Raw genomic sequence first — 9,378 nt, 5'->3', positions numbered from 1 at the left:
TTGCAAAAGTGAGTGCCCCCATCACTGATTAGTACCCTAGGGACACCAAATCTGCTGAATATATGTTTCTGGAGGAACTTGTACTGTTTTAGTATCATTGGTGGGTGTGGCAATGGCCTCTACCCATTTTGATACATAGTCAACTGCCACCAGAATATACGTGTTTGAGTATGATGGTGGGAAAGGCCCCATGAAATCAATTCCCCATACATCAAACAACTCAATTTCCAAGATTCCTTGTTGAGGCATGGCGTAACTGTGAGGTAAATTACCAGCTCTCTGGCAACTGTCACAGTTACATACAAACTCTCGGGAATCTCTGTAAAGTGTAGGCCAGTAGAAACCACATTGGAGGACCTTGGTGGCTGTTCGCTCACCTCCGAAATGACCTCCATATTGTGACCCATGGCAATGCCATAAGATCTTTGGTGCTTCTTCTTTAGGCACACACCTACGGATTATGCCGTCTGCACATCTCTTAAGAGATAGGGTTCATCCCATAAGTAGTACTTTGCATCAGTAATTAATTTTTTCTTTTGTTTCCTGCTGTACTCCTTGGGAATGAACCTTGCAACTTTGTAGTTTGCAATGTCTGCAAACCATGGTGTTTTTTGAATGGCAAACAAATGCTCATCCGGAAAGGTCTCAGAGATTTCAAGAGAGGGGAAGGACGTCCCTTCTACTGGCTCAATCCGGGATAGATGATCAGCCACTTGGTTCTCTGTCCCGTTTCTGTCTCTTATTTCTATATCAAACTCTTGCAGAAGCAACACCCATCTTATGAGCCTGGGTTTTGAATCCTGCTTCGTGAGTGGATATTTAAGAGCAGCATGGTCAGTATACACAATCACTTTTGATCCTACTAAGTATGATCTAAACTTGTCAATGGCATAAACCACTGCAAGCAATTCTTTTTCTGTGGTTGTGTAATTTTTCTGGGCATCATTCAAAACACGGCTAGCATAATAAATGACATGCAGAAGCTTGTCATGCCTCTGCCTCAGTACTGCACCAATGGCGTGATCACTGGCATCACACATTAATTCGAATGGTAATGTCCAGTCTGGTGCAGAGATAACGGGTGCTATGACCAGCTTAGCTTTCAGAGTTTCAAATGCCTGCAGGCACTCCGTGTCAAACACAAATGGCATGTCAGCAGCTAGCAGGTTGCTTAGAGGTTTTGCAATTTTTGAAAAATCCTTTATAAACCTCCTGTAGAATCCTGCATGCCCCAGAAAGCTTCTGATTGCCTTAACATTGGCAGGTGGTGGTAATTTTTCAATTACCTTTATTTTGGTTTAATCCACCTCTATTCCCTTGTTTGAAATTTTATGCCCAAGGACAATCCCTTCAGTCACCATAAAGTGATATTTTTCCCAGTTTAAAACTAGGTTGGTCTCTTGGCATCTTTTCAGAACAAGTGCTAAATGGTCAAGACAGGAGCTGAATGAGTCTCCATATACTGAGAAGTCATCCATGAAGACTTCCAGAAATTTTTCCACCATATCAGAGAAAATAGAGAGCATGCATCTCTGAAAGGTTGCAGGTGCATTGCACAGCCCAAATGGCATCCTTCTGTAAGCAAACACTCCAGATGGACATGTGAATGCTGTTTTCTCTTGATCCTGGGGATCTACTGCAATTTGGTTGTAGCCTGAATAGCCATCCAAAAAGCAGTAATAATCATGACCTGCTAGTCTCTCTAGCATCTGGTCTATGAATGGTAAAGGAAAGTGATCCTTTGTGGTGGCTGTATTGAGCCTTCTGTAGTCAATACACATGCGCCACCCTGTAACTGTTCTTGTAGGAACCAGTTCATTTTTTTCATTATGAATCACTGTCATGCCTCCCTTTTTTGGGACAACTTGGACAGGGCTCACCCAGGGGCTATCTAAAATAGGATAAATAATCCCAGCCTCCAGTAGTTTGGTGACCTCTTTCTGCACCACTTCCTTCATGGCTGGATTTAGCCGCCTCTGTGGTTGAACCACTGGCTTAGCATCATCCTCCAATAAGATCTTGTGCATGCATCTAGCTTGGCTTATGCCCTTAAGGTCACCTATGGACCACCCAAGAGCTGTCTTGTGTGTCCTTAGCACTTGAATCAGTGCTTCCTCTTCCTGTGGATTTAAAGCAGAGCTTATGATAACTGGAAAAGTATCACCTTCTCCCAGAAATGCATATTTCAGAGATGGTGGTAATGGTTTGAGCTCAGGTTTAGGAGGTTTTTCCTCTTCCTGAGGAAATTTCAGAGGCTCTTTCAATTCCTCTGAATCCTCTAGATCAAGTGGAACATCTTTAAAGATGTTTTCCAGCTCTGATTCGAGACTCTCAGCCATGTTGGTCTCCTCCACCAGAGAGTCAATAAGATCAACTTTCATGCATTCTTTTGGTGTGTCTGGATGCTGCATGGCATTGACAGCATTCAACTTAAACTCATCCTCATTGACTCTCAGGGTGACTTCCCCCTTTTGGACATCAATGAGAGTTCGTCCAGTTGCTAGGAAGGGTCTTCCTAGAATGAGAGTATCACTCTTGTGCTCCTCCATTTTCAGCACTACAAAGTCAGTGGGAAAGGCGAATGGCCCAACCCTGACAATCATGTCCTCAATCACGCCTGTTGGGTATTTAATGGAGCCATCAGCAAGTTGGAGACATATCCGGGTTGGTTTAACTTCTTCAGTTAAACCAAGCTTTCTGATGGTGGATGCAGGTATTAAGTTGATGCTTGCCCCAAGATCACATAGGGCTGTCTTGGTGCAATTACCCTCTAATATGCATGGTATCAGAAAGCTTCCGGGATCTTTAAGCTTTTCAGGAAAGCTTTTCAGAATGACTGTACTGCATTCTTCAGTGAGGAGAACTCTTTTAGTTTCTCTCCAAGCCTTCTTATGACTCAAGATCTCTTTCATGAACTTGGCATAAGAAGGTATTTGCTCAAGTGCCTCTGCAAACGGAATCTTTATTTCAAGAGTCCTGAGATAATCTGCAAAGTGAGCAAATTGCTTATCCTGCTCCTCTTGGCGGAGTTTTTGAGCATAAGGTATCTTGGCTTTATATTCCTCAACTTTGGTTGCTGCAGGTTTATTTCCTACAGAAGTGGTTGAAGAAGCCTTTTTAGAGGGGTTGTCATCAGCACTTGTGTATGTCTGATCCCTCTGATGCCAGGGCATTTTGGCCAGTTTCACTGACCTTTTCTTTACTGTTTTTAGGGTAGTTTCATGCATTTCCTTAGGAAATAAGCTAGTTTTGGGTAGATATTCACTTACATCTTGAATCAAGCATACATTGTGCATTTTACATGATTTCATGAGGATTTTGCATGAATTTAAGGACAAATTGGATGTTGCATTTCCCATGACTTAGCCTAGAACTTTGATGCACTTTATTACTTAATTTCAGGACAAAGGAAGCAAAGAAGAACCACATTAGTGGCTCCGTTAGTTGCACTAACGTTAACACTAACGTGGAATGGGAGTAACTTGCAAAGTTAATGAGAAAAGTGATTGCCAATAACGCTCTCGAAGCCATCATTGCCCACGTTAAGAAATAGAGCCAACGTTAGTGACACTTAACATTATCACTAACGTTGAACCAAGATCATGAGTGGCCACGTTAGAGTCCATGTTAACCTAGTTAACGTGGCCTCTAACGTTAAGAAGGAAGGGGGGGAGCCAACATTAGTGACACTCAACATTGTCACTAACTTGGCCAAAGCACATTAAGCCACGTTAAATCCCACGTTAACCTAGTTAACGTGGAAGCTAACGTGAAGGAACAAAGTGGTCGACAACGTTAGTGACACCCAACATTGTCACTAACGTTGGAAGAACACAAGCCCCCAATGAGCCACGTTGACTCCCACGTTAACCTAGTTAACATGGAAGCTAACGTGAAGAAAGAAGGTGATCACCAACGTTAGTGACACCCAACATTGTCACTAACGTTGGAAGGAGCCACATATGCCACCATGAGCCATGTTAACTCCCACGTTAACTTAGTTAACGTGGAAGCTAACGTGGATAAGGGAAGGATGAGCCAACGTTAGTGACACTCAACTTTGTATAAGCTAACTTCCTGAGCCAAAGCCCCTGCCCACTTCATACTTTCTCTCTGCAAGTAAAAGCTAAGCCCAATGAAGAAGAGAACTGCTTCTAACTCAAGATCCAAAGGCCCAAGACTTGAAGAATCAACTAGAAGAACAGAAGAGTAGTATATATAGGAGTATCTTTGAAATATTTTGGAGAGTTGGAAATTATAGGGAGACTCTTAGCATAGAACTACTCTCTGTATTTACTTTCTCTGCACTTCTAAGTTTTCATCATGTATTCTCCATCTTTGTTTTCATTTTCCAGAGCTATGAACAACTAAACCCCTGTCATTGGATTAGGGAGCTCTGTTATAATTTGATGGATCAATACTAGTTTTCATTATTCTTCTTCTATCTTTTCTCTTGATTTTACTTGAAAGATTTCGATCTTCATCCAATTGAGTAGTTATCTTGAAAAAGAAGCTATTCATACTTGGATCTCTTCTGAACCTTGAAAGAGGAATGAAGAGATCAAGCTAGAAATGCTTTCTCATGCTGGACCAAATTGGGTTTTGATGGATATGTGACTATAATCCTCTCAACACTTGGTTTGGGAAATGCATGTGGTATAATCAATGACCATACTTCATCTCTTCTCATGAGCAATTGACCAAGGAATTGGCTATTGATCAAGATTTGAGAGATTGAATTACAAGAAATTGTAATTCAATCACTTAAGATTACCAAGGAGATCAATGAGTGCATTGATTGAGGAAGAGATGAAAATGAAATTGATCTGGAGAATGCAACATCTCCTAAGCCCAATGAACTTCCCATTTCTGATCTTACCCATTCTCTTTAATTTCTGTTATTTACTTTAATGAGCAATTCCCCCATTCCCATTTACAATTCTGCAATTTACCTTCCGTCATTTACTTTCAGATCTATAATTCTAGCATTTACTTTCCTGTCAATTACCTTCCCGCCATTTTATTTTCTGCAATTCTCAACTCAAATTCTGGATTCGCTCAACTAGAATAGTCCTCTAATTAAAGTTGCTTGATCAATCAATCCTTGTGGGATTCGACCTCACTCTATTGTGAGTTTTTACTTGACGACAAATTCGGTACACTTGCCGAAGGGAATTTGTTGTGAGACAAGTTTTCCGTGCATCAAGTTTATGGCGCCGTTGCCGGGGATTGATTGTGCATCAATAATGATTAGATTGGAGTATAACTAGATTGAGCATTTTATTTTTGTTTGATTTAAATTTCTGTTTGAGTCATTTACTTGCTGTTTTAGATAACTTCTTCCCTTCCCCCTTACTTTTTCTTTGTTATTTACTATTCATCTCACTAACCCACTAACTGTTTGATATATTGCATCACTCATACTAACAGTAATTCTGACAGATATACTTTCTGCACATATTCTCTTTGCTTGTACTTGTTGGTTGTATGACAGGGAGAAGAAGCGGGGCTTCAACTTCCTTTGATTCTGAACCTGAGAGAACCTTCCTTAGACTAAGGAGGGAGGCAAGAGAAAAACGTGTAGTTGGTGGTGATGAAGAGGAGGAACACTTTGAGGAATACTTTGAACCAAACATGGAAGAAAACATGGAAAACCATCATGAAGAAGAGGCTCACAACCATGGCAGAGGAGGTGGAGCAAATCATGCTGGGGAGGATAGAAGAGTTTTAGGCTCTTACATCAATCCAAACCCAGGAAACTGTGGAAGTAGCATTCAAAAGCCAACCATCCATGCCAAGAATTTTGAACTGAAGCCACAGCTCATCACCCTTGTTCAGAACAACTGTTCGTTCGGAGGGAGTGTCCAAGAGGACCCCAATCAATATCTAACCACCTTCCTGAGAATATGTGACACAGTGAAGTCTAATGGTGTTCATCCTGACGCCTATAGACTGCTCTTATTTCCATTCTCACTCAGGAATAAGGCAGCTAAGTGGCTGGAGTCTTTCCCAAGGGAGAGCTTGACAACTTGGGAAGACGTGGTGAATAAATTCTTAGCAAGATTTTACCCTCCTCAACGAATCAATAGGCTGAGAGCTGAGGTCCAAACTTTCAGGCAACAAGATGGTGAGACTCTATATGAAGCATGGGAGAGGTTTAAAGACTTAACAAGGAGGTGCCCACCAGATATGTTCAACGAATGGGTGCAGCTGCACATTTTCTATGAAGGGCTCTCTTATGAGTCAAAGAAGGCCGTAGACCATTCATCCGGAGGATCTTTGAACAAGAAGAAGACTATTGAGGAAGCCATAGATGTCATTGAAACAGTAGCAGAGAACGACTACTTCTACGCTTCCGAAAGAGGGAACACAGGAGGAGTAATGGAGCTAAACAATGTAGATGCTCTACTAGCCCAAAACAAGCTCATTACCCAGCAGCTAGCTGACCTCACCAAGAAGATGGAGAGGAACCAAGTAGCAGCAGTCTCTACTTCATCAACAACCCAAGAAGGAGTGAATGAAGAAGCAGAGGGTAGTCAGGAGCAAGCCAACTGGCAAAACCATGATCCATACTCCAAGACCTACAACCCTGGATGGAGGAATCACCCAAACTTTGGGTGGGGAAATCAACAAGACCAAAGCCTTGATCAAAGACGCCCAAATCCAAACAATGCAGCTACCCAACACTTCACATCTAGACCATATCAACACCCCCATAACAACACCTCCCCACATTCATATCAAGGCCAGAATAACCCTACTCAGCCTGACCTGTCATCATTTGATGAAAGAATCTCAAGGATTGAGAATCTACTTGAAGGCCTAAGCAAGGAGATTCAAGACAACAAGGTCTTCAAGGAGGAAGTGCGAGCCAGTTTCAAGAACCAGGGAGACACAATCAAGAGGTTGGAATCTCAAGTAGGATATCTCTCTGAGCAAATTCCCAAACCCACAGATGGATTCCCAAGTGACACAGAGAAGAATCCGAGAGGTGAAACAAAGAAGGTAAGATGGGAAGATTGTAAGATGGTCACTATAAGTGATAAGGAGACTGAGGACAAGCCAAGCAAGTTGTCAGAACAACCTGAAGATACCTCAGTAGAGGAGGTGGAAAAAGATTACCAAGAACCAGAAATCTCAAAACAGGAGTTGCTGAGACTCTATGCACCTTTTCCCCAACTGCTCAAGGGAGCTGTGGAGAGGAGAATATACTCAAGATTTCTTGACTTATTTGCATCTCTGCATGTGAACATACCATTCATCAAGACTATCCAACAAATGCCTACATTCATCAAGTACATGAAGGAGTTACTTCCCAGGAAAAGCTCACTCAAGGGAGGCCAAACTATAGTGATGAACAAGGAGTGCAGTGCCCTCATTCAACTGCAGTTGCCTACAAAAAGAAAAGATCCAGGGAGTTTTCATGTCCCCTGTGCCATAGGAGAAACAATATTTGATAGAGCACTCTGCGATTTGGGAGCAAGCATCAACTATGCCTCTATCCCTGGTGAAGAGGCTGCAGATCAATGAGATATTGCCCACAGATGTAGTCATCAGGCTGGCTGACAAAACTCAAAAACAAGCAAGAGGGGTGGTGGAAAACGTGTTGTTAAAGGTGGGGAAATACTTTCTTCCCACAGACTTTGTCATCTTGGACATGGAAGAGAGTCACACTCACCCAATCATATTGGGAAGACCATTCCTAGCTACAGCTAGAGCACTCATAGACGTGGAGCGAGGGGAGCTAATATTGAGGATCCATGATGAACAACTCAGCTTCAATGTCTTCAAACTCTCCCAAGAAACTGACCAAGAAAACAAAGAACCAAGCAATGATCATAACGGGATGCTGACAGAGGAAACAAGCACTGAGGCACCACCAACACATCTGAGAACCCCACTGAATGATGAACAAGGCAAACAACAATCGTCACAGCTCAAGGAGAAGCTGGAGGAACCTAAACCACCAGAGGCATGTGAAGACAACAACAAAATTCACTTAAAAGAAGAAGTCGCCAAGAACAGGGAAGCATCAAAAGGGACAAAAAAGAAGGTACCAAGGGGGTGGAGGAACAAGAAGATCCCTACGGAAGGCCTCTCTCCAGGAGATAAAGTGATTTCAGCTTACTTCCCAGAATTCCCCCCTAATCTCCCCACTGTACCATCTCAGTTACCTAAGGTCTTCACTATCAACAGAGTTCTTTCCTTGGAACATGTAGAGATCATTGATACAACCAATAGATATAAGTCCAAGGCAAGAGGGGAGGACTTGAAGCATTCACCCTGATGAAGGAGAAACGTCAAGCTAGTGACGCTAAAGAAGTGCTTTATGGGAGACAACCCATGTTTTATTAGCTTTTACTAGTGAATAAGTCAATATTCATAAATTCCAACCCAAACTTGGTGAAGTCCTTATATTGCAGTATATAGTGAAGAACAAGTTTGGTGTTCAAAGCATACCAAGAAAGCATGAATGCAACAGAGAGCATTCTAGTCTTGGAGCTTTGAACAGAACTTTTCATCACAATGCTTCAAACTAAGTTTGGTGTCACCCCATGGTGCCACCAAAATGCATAAAGGGATACACAGTTAGTTAGTTAGTTAGAGTTCATGAATAAACAATCTAATCTTTTCTTCTCTTTATTATTTTAGCTGTAAAAATCTAAATTGATTTTTTTATGATATTTCTTACTTTTCTTATTTGATCTTTATAGGGAAAGGAAAGGAGCATTGAAAGAGATTGATTGGACAATTTAATGGAAAAGGTTCGGCCACTTCATGAAGAGGGCACTACATACGTACCTCAAGGGGGAATGCATTGGGAATGGTTGCCATGCAACATTGGAGGAAGAACAAACTTGGAAAGCGAACCAACTCCATCATAAAGTTGAGAATCCTCGTGCTTACTCCATATAAAACCCCATCCATTCATCATACACCAATCCCATCAATCCACACCTTTCATCTCTTCATCACTTCTCTATATAAGTGAATCAAATCCACACCATCTCCACATTCGAAATTCATACCCCTTGCACCTTACTTTCTAGCAACCAATTCTTCAACTCCCCACTCTCTAAATCCCACATCTCTTCCCTTCACTACACCTTTTTTTTTGCTTTAACTTCATTCATGGCATCATCAAGCTCCAAGATACAGAAGAGGAAGGAACCAACGGAGAACATTCCCTTCGACGAGAAGAGATTCAAGACTGCCTTCCATGAACGAGAATTTGAGCGGATAAAGCTCAAAAAGATACTGCCCGAGTTAACCTTCCAAATCAATGAAGACGAATGCCCACAAATTCGGGAGAAGATTGAAGAAAGAGGGTGGCAATTGCTCACCAATCCAGAGGGGAAGATCAATGCAAACCTCATC

At 41.9% G+C, this 9,378-nt stretch overlaps 1 non-coding gene across 1 annotated transcript; it reads right to left on the bottom strand.

The window, feature by feature from the left end:
* Positions 1–6,087: 6,087 nt before the first annotated feature.
* On the bottom strand, positions 6,088–6,194 carry LOC112745282 (small nucleolar RNA R71). Its single transcript, XR_003173219.1, has one exon. It is a non-coding gene; the product is annotated as a small nucleolar RNA R71 (small nucleolar RNA).
* Positions 6,195–9,378: the final 3,184 nt, after the last annotated feature.

Source organism: Arachis hypogaea, chromosome 14, assembly GCF_003086295.3.
Source record: "Arachis hypogaea cultivar Tifrunner chromosome 14, arahy.Tifrunner.gnm2.J5K5, whole genome shotgun sequence".
NCBI lineage: Eukaryota > Viridiplantae > Streptophyta > Magnoliopsida > Fabales > Fabaceae > Arachis > Arachis hypogaea.
This window is presented reverse-complemented; position numbering and strand designations above follow the sequence as displayed.